Raw genomic sequence first — 13771 nt, forward strand, 5'->3', positions numbered from 1 at the left:
AGCATTGGAAAAACACATATTTTCTTAATGACAGCAGAATCTGCCTATTAGGATTATGATGTCACTTTCCGGCAATCCTTCCATGTCGTTCTTTCAGACATGCAAAGGCTGTCGGGAAGTGACTTTGGGGGCCCCTAGCAGAGCCCATATCCCTCTGGGCCACTGCAATGTGCCCCCTAAACATCTCTGCACCAAGTGGCAGACACCGTGAGCTAGATGTGCTGGCAAGTTGCCATTGTAAAATGGATGTTTCTGACTGCCCGTGGGGTGGTCACATCCAAATTATGAGATCAGAACCACTGCCCTACGGTCGGGCAGTTCCAGTCCGTTAAGGCATTCGCCTAACATCATAATGATGCCCTTTATGTCTGAATCTTAACAAAAATTAAGCAAAGTACATATTTATTGCAATGTTTAATAATTATTAGCAATTAAAACAAGTATTATTAATGTAATTGAAACACCACGCTTCATTCTCATAAATATCACAACCATCAATTAAAATGTAATTGAAGTAAAAAAAGAATAACAAAATTAGCATATTACGTAACATTTTTTTATAATATATGATTATATATTTTTAATGTATAATTTACCACCCTATTCTCCTACAAACACAACAAAACACACCTAATAAATAACATACAAGAATAAATTATATATTTTTTACAAATGTATAAATACATTAAAGTGCCGATTCCGATCCCACAGCACTCCGCACGGCTAAATTTTTACAGGAGCCAAAAAGTGCCGGAAAACCTAAGTATGCCGCGATGCATGAGGAAAAGGGGGCCCGGTACGCACCGTACCCCCACCCCCGTATGTACACGCTGTACCCCCACCCCCGTATGTACACACCGTACCACCACCCTCGTATGTATGTGCCGCACCCCCACCCCCGCATGTACGCGCCGTACCCCCAGCGCCCCGTATGTACGCGCCGTACCACCACCCCCGTATGTACGCGCCGTACCCCCACCCCCATATGTATGTGCCGTGCCCCCAGCCCATATGTACGTGCCGTACCCCCAGCCCCCCGTATGTATGCGCCGTAACCCCACCCCCGTATGTACGCGCCGTACCCCACACCCGGTATGTACATGCCGTACCGCCAGCCCCCCTGTATGTACGCGCCGTACGCTCACCCCCGTATGTACGTGCCATACCCCCAGCGCTACGCTACGGGTGGGGGTACGGCACGTACATACGGGGGGCTGGGGGTACGGCGCGTACATACTGGGGTGGGGTACGGCGCGTACATACGGGGTGGGGGTATGGCACATACATACGGGGGTGGGGGTATAACGCTTACATACGGGGTGGGGGTACGGCACGTACATACGGGGGGATGGAGGTACTGCGCATACATACGGTGGAGGGGGTACGGTCCATACATACGGGGGTGGGGTTACGGTGCATACATACGGGGGGGCTTGGGGTACAGCGCATACATACGGGGGTGGGGGTACGGCACGTACATACGGGGGTGGGGGTACGGCACGTACATACGAGGGGGCTGGGGGTACGGTGTGTACATACGGGGGTGGGGGTACAGCGCGTACATACGGGGTGGGGGTACGGCACGTACATACAGAGGGGGCTGGGTGTACGGCGCATACATACGGAGGTGGGGGTACAGCGTGTACATACGGGGGGGCTGGGGGTACGGTGTGTACATACGCGGGTGGGGGCATGGCGCATACATACGGGGGGCTGGGGAAACGGCACGTACATACGGGGGGGTACGGTGCGGACATTCGCGGGAGGGGTGGGAAGCTGGGGGGGCCGTACAACTCGTACCCCGGGCACAAGTGTACCCGGGGTAGGGGTCGGACAAAGTTCGCTCCGTACGGGACATTTTCCATACGCTTGTGTATTCGGGACGGCGGTACGGATCGGACTTGTGCGCTCGGACTTCAGTTTTACGACTCGTACGTAAAACTGTCCGGGGACATCTCGTAGACTTTTCCCGAGGTCATTCGTATGTATTTTTCACATACAAATTGTACTTCGCCGTTTGTACGGGACTTGTACGATTCGTACGTAAAAAAATACGGATACGAGTCGGACGGTAAATGTTTTTTAACGGATCGGAATCGGCACCTTAATATTTCAAATAAGTTAATCATTAATTAATAATTAATTGCTACCTAATTAACTTCCCTCTGTATTCCTCTACAAACTGATGAACACACATCTAAAATGTAACTTCACAAATATGATAGTATCACAATTTACATATTTATCAATTTAGTAATTTATAAATGCTTATCAAAAAATTGTACTTAATTAACTTCTGACCCTATGCACCCAAAACCCAATAACCTGGACAAAAACGATATCTTACAAATTATAATAATTACACAATTTACATAGCTAATTAGCAATTAAAGAATTAATTTGAATTAAAATTAATAATTATTTCATTATAATTACCCCTACAAATCCCACAGCCTGCACATAAAATAAAACATTAAAACAATTCATTACACAATTTACATAATTGATTACCAATTAATTAATTAATTTCAATTCAAATTAATTAATAATTAATTTACATCCCACCCTTTACCCCTACAGATTTCACAACCCACAGTTAAAATCAAACTATAAAAGAAATCAATTACACAATTTACATAATTATGAATTAAAAAATTAATTTTAATTGTAATCAATTATGAATTAATTATAATTAATTTACTTCCCACCCTGAACCCCTGCAAACCCCACAACCTGCTGCGACACTAAAAATGACAAATAAATAATTAATTTACATTTAAAAACAACTAAATATTCTCAAACTTTTTTAAAACATTTATAATAATTATACAAACAATTTAGAACTCATGCAATTAAAACATAAATTAAAATACATAAAGATAATTTAAAAACCCATATTTTTACCTTTATATTTTTGTAAACGATATTAACAAGATAGATATTTTTGACATCGATATTACTTACCTTAGAAAACTGATATTTTTGTCAATGATATTCCTGCTTCATGATATTTGTGGATCAAGATATTAAAAGCTCAATATTTCAGTGTCTCAATATTTTTAACTCAATATATTGTGTTCAAAGGGGGCGTGGCTTGCGCGCCGCTACGAGATGGCGGGTCGCGCTTGAGCTCCGTGCCGAGCGAGGGCCGTTGCTGGCGTATTTGTTACCTCACATTGCCCCATACTTCATGAGAGGTGGCCCTGTATCCATGAGAATGCCGTGGCTGCCTGAGCGGGAGTATTGATCTCTGGAGCTGCTGGAATTGTTTTTCTGCCGTGTTTGTGGGGATGCTCAGTGCCTTCCCGAGCGGCCGCCATTTTTTTTTTTTCCCTATCTGACGGAGACGTTTTTCCTCACAACACGATGGCGCCCTTTCTCCGGTTTTACCAGGAATGATGGAACACAGGTGCGGATGTTTATCTCCATAGTTATGGCTGTTTATATTGGATTTCCCTCGCTACGTTACTGCCTATGGTGAGAATATTTGGACTTTATTTTTCTACTCTTTTCTTCAGAGTGCCTTCGAGGCCTTTATTGGCTGCTTTTCTGTTCTTTGATACCCTGCTTCTAGGCTTTTTATCTTTGGACTTCGGAAGGCGTTTCTCTTGATATATGTAGGGCATTATATTTTTGTCATGAGATTCCTCTCAGTTCCCATGTAAGCCCGCCATTAGTTTTATCCTGTGTTGGTTACTGATAGTGCGCTTTCCACTTTTTTGCTCATTTCTTTTTTATATTACACGCTAGTATCCTTTGGCTTTTTTCTTCCCTTCATTTCTCTGAGGTGCTGCATTTTGCCCCTACGGTGGCTGTGTGCTCTATGGCTGCAAATATGGGCTTGTCACCAAATGCTAAAGACGCAAAGGACTCCAAAGCTTCTCTTAAGAGGTCCAAGCAAATTTCTCCTACACCTGATACTCTTCACAAAGACAACACTGCCACGCTTGAGACCATTCTGACGCGCCTTTAATGATGTTCATGACATTGCGCAGTCTACCAAGACTAACACAGATTTGCTGCAAGTGGAGGTGGCAGCCATTAGGAATGACTTCAAGGCTCTTTCCCTTCGTGTTTCAGCCACAGAAACTCGTATTAGTGGTGCAGAGGATACTATGCAAAAGCAATCTAGGACTCTTTGCCAGTTAGAACGCTCAATGGCGGCATTGCGGAGAGATCTCACTGAACAAGAAGATCGTAACCGCAGATCCAATCTGCGCATTTTTGGTCTTCCGGAGGGTGTTGAGAAGGATGCCCCTGCTATGATTGAGTTCTTATGTCAGTGGCTTCCTTCTACGCTGCAAATTTCTTTTCAAAAAGACTTTGAGCTGGAACGGGCACACCGTGTTCCCACCTTTCGCTCTAAATCTGCCACGCAACCAAGAGCGATAATTTTTAAGCCACTGCGCCATCAACATACGGAACAAATTCTGGCTCATATGCGGAAGGTTAAAACTGTCTCATGGAATGGCCATCGCATTTCAATTTCTCAGGACTTCGCTAGGGACACAGTAATAAGGAGGAAGGGATTTCTTAATCTCCGGAAGCGTCTCTCTGAGATGAATATTCCCTTTTCTTTTTCTGGCCCTTCAAAATTCCGCATTACCTTCAAAGGTCGTTCCAGAATTTTTGATGAACCTGCTGACTTAGCCTCTTTTTTGGATAATCAGATGGAGCTGCAGATGGAACTTCAAATGGAAGCCTCGCGGGACCCTGGTTCCTCTGGCACCTGACGTGGTTACATATAATTGCAATGTCCAGATCTATTAAGTTTGTCTTTTTTAGATCTGCATGGTGGTCTTATTGTCCACTGTTGTTGGTGTGCTGTTGCTGTTTTTCTCGTGCTTGACGGTGTAAGTTCAGTGTGGCCTGTGTTTTTCTCCGTTTCTTTGTCAGGTCTACCTCATATCTTTATGATGAAGTGGACCGATATCTTCGATATATCTTCTTTATGTACTTTCTATTGTTTCGTGATATTGTTTCTTGATAGATAGGTCTCACTCCTGCTCGCTTTTTTCGTGCATATTAATCTTTTTCCTTTTTGCTTGTTTTTTTTTTTTTATATATGTGTCAGGTTCCGGTTCATTCTTGTTCTTCCTTTCTTCCTGGTTTCAATTCCTGACTCTTGTGGTGTCGTATTTTTTCTTTTGTTTTGGTGTTTTTGTCTCTATGGAGTACGTTATTGTTTACTATCTGTATTGTTTTATGGTTTAGCTGCATAAATTGCTTCGTAGACACTTATTAATTGCTATATATAGAGATAACTTTAATGTCTGTATAGTTAGTTTTTCTATTTTATTCCACTGCTATTTTACTTATATAGTTATATATTTAAGACACTCTTGCCTCTTTAAATTAAAATAAGTATAACAAGTGTTTATGTATTTATGGACAGTTTACTAGATAACTTTCTTTAGATGTTACATTTTTTACTATGTACTTGCTTTTTTATTTATCTTTCATAGAGCTTCATTGACTGTTATATTGGTCAGTTATTTCATCCTTTACTTTCTTTGCTTCATTATTTCTCTTCATACTACACCTTATAGTCTTCTGTGGAAATCGTTTCTTTTTCTTTATTCTTTCCTGCTCTTCATAAGGTATGTATCGGTTTTGATGCTTTCTCATATTTGAGATAGTTATTAGCTTGTTTTTCACCTTTTCCTCATTTGTAACATTGGACATCTTTCCCTCTTCTGCTTTCTCCATTCTTTTATGTTACAATGTATTGGTTACCTATTTATTAATTTGGTATATACATGTTCCGATCTAGACTTACATGATGTATAGTTTTTAGAATACTCTAATGAATTCTAGTTCTAGTTCATGGTTCAGATATTTTTCCTTCTAAGTTAAGTATAATCAGTTATGTACTATTTTGGGGCTGGTTATGCTGATTGTTTTATCCCTGGCGATGGTCCCCTTGCTCATCTTCTCATGTCCCCCCTGGTATGAATTTGGTCTTTTTCAGACCTTCCTTGTTGGTTCTTCTCTTTCTTCGTCTGCCTACTTTCCTGCTTTCTTTTTCCTCTTCCTCTCTTCGGATTTCCTCCTTGGATTCTTCCTGTTTTGTGTTGTTGTCTATTGTCTGTTTTCGAGTTTTTTTGGTTGTTGTACATCCTCTATCAAATATAGAGTATCATTTTTCCCTATTATTGGTTTTATGTCTGGTTTGAATATACTTTCTCTTAATGTGAAAGGATTAAATCATCCAGTAAAAAGGTCAAAGATATTAGATTACTGCAAATCTCTTTCTTCGGATCTAGTCCTTTTTCAAGAGACAAAGGTCTCTGCTAGAGAGGCGTCATTTTTGAAGAAAGAATGGGTTTCTGATGTCGCTTGTTCAGATGCTTGTGGCAAAAGATATGGGGTAATTACTTTAGTTTCTAAACATTCTGGTTTGTCTATTGTTTCCTCTGAACAGGATACAGAGAGACGTTGGTTATTATCTAAGTTGTCTGATGGTAATGCTGATCTCTTTGTCATGAATATTTATGCCCCTAACAAGGATGATCCCTCCTTTTGGAAAGCAATCACCAAAAGCTAAATGACACACCTCATTCTGGTAATCTTATTGTAGGTGGTGACTTTAATTTACCAATGGATCCTATCCTAGATAGGAATTCTGCATTTAATTTTCGTCCCCCTAAATCACATAAACAAATGATCAATATGTGCTCTCTTATCCATCTTCAGGATGTCTGGCGTCTTCATAATCCCACTGGCAGTGATTTCTCCTTTTTCTCGTCCCCTCATTCGTCCTTTTCACGTATTGACTATCTTTTGGTTCACTCCTCTCTTGTTCAATCTTCCTCATCTCCACTTATCCATCCTATTTTGGTTTCGGACCATGCCGCGGTGACGTTCACACTTTTGTCCTTCACCCCTAGAGCGAGTCCTCGATCTTGGAGACTAAACACAGAAATATTACATGATGATTCCAAGGTTCGAGAGTTTTCCCATGATATCGAGATGTTTTTCCGTGAGAATGGGGGTTCAGTTGATTCCCCTGTTGTTCTTTGGGACTCTTTTAAATGCACTTTCCGTGGTCAGGTCATCAAATGTATGTCAAGGAGGAACGCTGCCATCAGAAAGGAACTTACGGACTTAGCAGCGGAAATTAAAACTCAGGAATCTCTTTTTCGGCAATCTAAAGATAAATCTTGCCTTCAATCTATTAAGAATTTAAAATATACATATAATACTATAGTCACTAAGAGAGCTCATATAGGTCTTCAGGCTCAGAAATCTAAGAAGTTGCTGCTAAAAACCGGGCTGGCAAGATGCTTGCGGCTACATTAAAGTTCCAAGACTCTTCTTTTAAATCTTCCCAAATCTCTGCTATTAATGATCATCTTGGCAAGAAAATGTTTCAGACTACTGAAATTCTTGAGGTCTTTCGAGATTTTTACAATAAATTATATACCCCTTCTACTCAATCTTCTTTTGAACAATGCCAAGAGTTTTTAAAGACAGTTCGGAGGCAGATAATATCTCTTTAAATGGCCCGATTACCTCTGACGAAATTATTTCTGCAATTAAAGCAACTCGCTCCGGTAAAGCTCCTGGTCCTGATGGATATCCTATTTTGTTTTATAAAACCTTTATACCTGAGATTGTGCCGCAGCTTCAATCCGTCTTTGATGCTTTTATTAAAGATGGCTCTGTGTCTGGCTCTGCTGCTGATGCTACTATTGTAGTAATCCCCAAAGAAGGAAAAGATCATTCGGATCATTCGGATCCCAAAAATGTTCGTCCTATTTCTCTTCTTAACATGGAAGCTAAGATTTTTGCTAAAATATTAGCTAAACGTCTAGAATACTTTATTCCTCTATTGGTTCATCCTTCCCAAACAGGTTTTGTGAAGGGTCGTCTTGCACGTGATAATATCCGCACTTTTTGTCACATTCTCGGTTCTGCCAAGCGCTCCAAGCTTCCGGCAGCGGCCTTGGCCCTTGATGCGGAAAAGGCCTTTGATAAGGTCTCTTGGCCTTTTCTACGAGCTGTTTTATGTGCACACAATCTTGGTGACTCCTTTATCCGTATGGTTATGTCTCTTTACTCCCAACCTAGAGCGAACATAAGAGTGAATGGAGCTACGTCGTCCTTTTTTAATCTTCGCCAAGGTACTAGGCAGGGATGTCCCTTGTCTCCTCTTTTATTTTTGTTATCTATTGATCCTCTTCTTGGAATGATTGACTCACATCCAGATATTAAGGGGTTCTCTTTTGGGTCTCATCAGATAAAAACAGCTGCGTATGCAGATGATGTTCTCATTTTTTCCTATGATATTGCACTGGCCATCCCTGCTATTTCGGATACGATTTCTCTTTTTTCAAAAGTTTCAGGATACACTCTGAACAAAGATAAGACAGAGATGTTCCCCTTAAATGCTTACTGTTTTTCTTCTCATATGGGTTCGGCGGGATTTAAGTGGCAATCTAAACAGCTAAAATATCTGGGTATCTATTTTTGTTCCACCCTATATGCTACGGCTACTTATAATGAATCCCAAACTATTCTTAAGGTGAGACGTCTTTTAGAAACTTGGTCTCCGAAGCATATTTCTTGGTGGGGCCGACTGCAGACTCTTAAAATGATGATCACACCTATTATTAATTTTGTTTCCTCTATGCTTCCAGTAAGGTTTTCTGATTCCTTCTTTCATGAACTTGACTTACTTACTTCCAAATTTCTATGGAATGACAGAAGGGCTAGGATTGCTTATAAATTTTTACGGAAATCTTATGATATGGGAGGCTGTAATTTTCCTGATTGGGGGAAGTATCAAACTGCTTTTCTGGCGTCCCAGGGTGCCCTTTGGTTTTCTTCTCCATCTCTTCATGTTCCAGCATGGTTGATAATAGAACAGGAACTGGCCTCCCCACTGCCGACTGCCTCTTTTTTAACCACGAATACCCTTTTTATTCCATTCTCTCGTTCTATTATTTTAGACACTATTGCTGCGGTTCGCAAGGTTGATAAGAGAGTAGCAATTCCACTGCATAAAACTAGATGGTTGTCTATTTGGCGGAATTCTAAAATTAAAATTAATATTGATCCAGAGTTGATGTCTTACTGGGCTGGGAAAGGTGTCTCACTTGTTAAACATCTCTATGATTCCAACAATGACCCTTTCCCTTTCTCAGCCCTAGCTCAACAATTTTCTTTATCTAATTTAGACTTTTATACTTTTCTTAAGATAAAGGTAGCACTTGCTAAAATGCACCTTCATCCTTCTTCTCCTATGATTACGCTTTTTCAGTTATGGATCAGGACTGGTCATGTTGCGTCTCGGATTTACAAATTCTTATCGTCCTCTACACTTCCTTCCCAAACTGTCGCACAGCAAAAATGGCTACATCATTTTGATCATAGTGTTACCAATCATATCTCTTCTGATACCTGGCAAGATATTGGTAAATTTTCTCTTCGTAACAAAATCGCCCCCTCTTTAATGCAGTCTAAGTTTTTCTCTATTAATCTTCTTCACTGGACTCCCATTCGTTTGTATTCGCTAAATCTCAAAGAAGACAATCTGTGCTGGAGTTGTGGGCTTTTACCAGGCGATTTTCAACATATGTTCCTTGATTGCTCCCTTCTCCAACCCTTTTGGGATTTAATTCACAAACACCTCATGCTCATCTTTAACATTAAATTCCAACTTTCTTTTCCATTAATCCTTTTAGGTCCGCTGGCGGCCCCAGTCCCTCTGCCTTTAGATCCCATGGAGTTACAGTTGCTGGATCTCTTATTGACTATTGCAGTCAAAGTAATTCTCATGGAGTGGAAATCCTTTTCATCCGTCTCGTACCATACTTGGTGGGCTTGGGTTTCCTTTCTACGAAGTGCTCATACGTCAGTTGACCATGCTCATCTCTCTCCTTCTATATCTGCTGGTGTTTGGAAAGCCTTAGATTCGTACATGGAGTTGGCCTCCGAGGGGTTGGTGGAGCAATATCCCTTTGATTTGTCTGGTTAGTGTTGTCTTGTGTGTCGGGTGAATCCTTTGGAAATCCTCTCCTCTTCCTTTTCTCCTCCCTGTCTCTCTTTTTCTTTCTTCATCTCTTTTCTACTCTTTCCGTCTTTTCTTTCTTCCTCTCTTTTCTTTCCTCTTATCCCTATTTTTGCTATCTGATGGTGATACTTTTGATAATTATCTTTGCCGGATATCAATTTGTTTCGTCTCTCCTTAATTAATTTATTTATCTGATATCTGCGGATTAATGAATGACAATGATTTGATTTCCTATTATTTAATTTTATTATAACATATTTATTGCCTTTGTCTGATATCAATTGTATCACTTTTGCTTGTATCTCATGTCCGTATTTGCTTCTTTAAAATAATAAAATTCTTTTGAAATGAAAAAATATATTGTGTTCAAATACCATTTTGTGGATGTCATCTAACCAGTTTCAGAATGAGGAACCAAGGCTGTATTATTGTGCCGTATAATCCCACTTTCAGACAGCGCCAGCACTGTGGAAAGCAAACGCTGAGAATGATGTGTTAAGTAACTTATGTCTAAGGTGTCATGTAGGAGAGTCATCTGTGCTGTGAGATCTCCCATCTCTCAGTCTCACCTTCATGGTGGCCTAAATTTGTTGCCATAAGGACAAAAGTTTAGAACATTCCCATAAAATGTGTACACTACCACTCCCTTCCATTCCACATCTCCAAAAATGCAAATGTTCCGTAAGTTTGCTTTGAAGAGACAGATAATGGACCAATGCCATATGTGTATGATTTTAAAATAACTACATTCTCAACAGGCTTTCTTCATCTGCCTGTTATGGACTTCGAAAGAGTCACACAGTCTTCCTCTGAAAATTGTATATGTAGATGGGCCTCCCACCACTGGCGTAGGGTACCAGAAGTCTTACATGGAAAAATCACATCAGTGAGCACTGAATAAATACCAGAAATCATTCCCCCAAATTCTTTCCATGTATGGAGGTATTGTAAAATTGTGGATCTATTTAAAGAGCTCAGGAAAGGTGACATGAGCGACACCAGTGATTGTTTAAGTTGGGCATATCTCTAATATTTTATAGGTGGTAAATCATGCTACTTCCTCAATTCTAGGCAGGATTTAACTGGGTCTAATTTCATAAGATCATCACTATGGCATATCTTGCAGGTCTTCCACAGGAACCTATTAATCTCTTCTCCCCCTATTGTAATGTCTGTGTTTCTCCATATCAGTGTTTTAGAGTGTATAACGGCAGCAGTGCCTAATGGTCTATGAGCCTTCTGCCAAGCATATTAAGATCATTGAATGATGAGATTGTTGGGTATGTGTGGGTGCTTTCAGCAAGAGTAGCATATGGCAAGTTCACCTGTATCATCCAACAGACTTCTCTCAATATATACACACACAGGTGTTTCCCTGTATCCTGAGCATGTAGACAGAGTGAGCCAATTGATGAGCTAACCAATAAAATGCTATATATTCAAGTGTCGGAGACCTCCTGCTTTTTTGTGCACATATACCTTAGAACTGACCAAATATGGCTTGACAACCCCCATATGAATTCCCTGGTATCGTTTTCAGTAGGAGGCCCTTTGGTGTCTTCAAGGACAACATCTTGATTACACAGTTGTACTTTGGGACAATATTCAATTTTATGATCCGTACCCTACCCCAAAGTAACAAATTTAAGCGTGACCATCTAATGCAGTCTAACTTGGCTTTTGCTAATAATTGAGAGAGATAATCAGGCACCAGGTTTGATTGTGGACTGTGCCTAAATGTTTTAAGCGGGTGGGCTTCCAAATAAATGGCAATAAGCCCAAGGAGACAGGCATTCTGAGTGTTGTCAGCTGTAAGGGCTCACATTTGGGCCAGTTGATTTTATATCCCAAAAATGTCAAGAATAAATCTATCATGTCTATCAGAGTTGTTGCCAAAGTCAATGGATTAGATAGTGATATCAATATATCAACGGCATTTATCCCCACAATGTTGTCTTAATTCTATATTGCAATGTCTAGGAGATCTAATGGTAGCAAGAACAAAAGGGGAGATATTGGGCAATCCTATCTAGTGCTGCAACATATGGGAAAAGACTCCACTGGTGGGAAATACTTTTGGATTATGGTACATGCTTTTGGCCCATATTATGAACTCACAACCTATGAACATTCTTTACATGGTTCTAAACATGTAGAACCATTCCACCCCCCATTGAATGCCTTTTCAGTGTCCAATGGCAGTAAAACCTTTTTGTCAACATCATCCTTCAATTGGCATACTATATGTATTACATTTCGCAGACAGTTAGAGGACGGAGAACCGGGGGCAAACCCCACTTGATTGGGATGAACTAGAAGAGGTATACATTCCTTCAAATGGGTCCACAATAGTTTGACCAATATCATAATGTCAACATTACTAAGCAAGAGGGGTCTATATTTTGAACATGCTGTGGGGGCTTGTCCTGGCTTGGGTATTAGTGATATAGTAGCCCTATTGAAGTCTGGGGGCAGCTGACATTTTTCCATAGTTTCTGGTTAGACTGAAACTAATAATGGGGCAATCAAAAGTTTGGTGAGTTTATACAATTCCACAGGGATCCCATCCTCCCCTGGAGCTTTGCTAGCTGTTAAGTCATCAATGACTTTTGTCACTTTGTCTTCAGAAATGTCATTGTCTAGCATGTCCACTTGGTCTGTGGTCAGAGTGGGGATTTGTAGGTTCATTATAAAATTGTTCACTACTGTTAGAACACCCTGATTTTCTGACATGAATAATGCTTTATAGTATGTGCATAATTTGGAGACTATAGTCATAGAGCCCAACACCAGCTCTGCTTTATCGTTACGTATTGCTGGTATAGCCCTAGCCAACTCCAGCTGTCAAACTTGCACGGTTAAATGTCTCCCCGCTTTTTCCTCTCTTTTATAATTTCTTTTAAAAGGGTCAACTCTGCTTACATGCTGTATAAGACATTTAAATCATATTTGGTTGTGGTCAATGCCCTTTGGGGATCAGGAGTGGGAATCAGGCATATTGTGAGGTAAGATCTTTAATTTTAGTCTCAATATATAACAGAAAGATTTTGCAACTTTTTTTGCTGTGGTTGCATCCTTCATTAGTTCCCCAGCAAAGACATATTTTCTCCAGTCCCCATGTTATCTGTGCCAACTCCACTGACATCTGTTTATTATATAAGAATCGTTGTACAAGTTCTCATAAGTGGACCTTGTCTTGTGGATCCTTCTATTTAGATGTATCTGTGTGCCACCGACTTTGGAGAGGAGATATGATATTAAGGACAATCAGTAGTTTAATGGTATCATATTCAGAGATATCCCAGGTACTACGGAGGCTCACATTAAGTGGTTAATCATTGTGTGGGATGAGAGAAAATAATCTATTCTAGTGCATGTGGTATGTGGGCATGATGTGAAGGTATAAACATGGTCTTGTCGATAAGTCAATCTCCAGGGTTTTATCAGTGCATGATCAAATTTGAATTCTTCAAGTATGCTGTATCATGTGTCATGTCTGGGGTTCCAGATCTGTCTAAAACCCGGTTCAGCACAACAATCCAATCTCCCCACATGGTGACTTGTGTGGTACAAAAAACTTAACTTAGGGTATATAATTTGCACCTGTATTTTAACAAACAGATATCCATGGTCTGCTCAGGTCTGGACTCTGTGCAATGGTCTTATTGGTGAATCAATATAGCCATTCTTCTTTTCCGTACTGGAGACAGGGGAGTGCAAGTTCATGTTTCTGTCTCAAGAATACAAGGATAT

Source organism: Triturus cristatus, chromosome 8 (genome assembly GCF_964204655.1).
Source record: "Triturus cristatus chromosome 8, aTriCri1.1, whole genome shotgun sequence".
Classification (NCBI taxonomy): domain Eukaryota; kingdom Metazoa; phylum Chordata; class Amphibia; order Caudata; family Salamandridae; genus Triturus; species Triturus cristatus.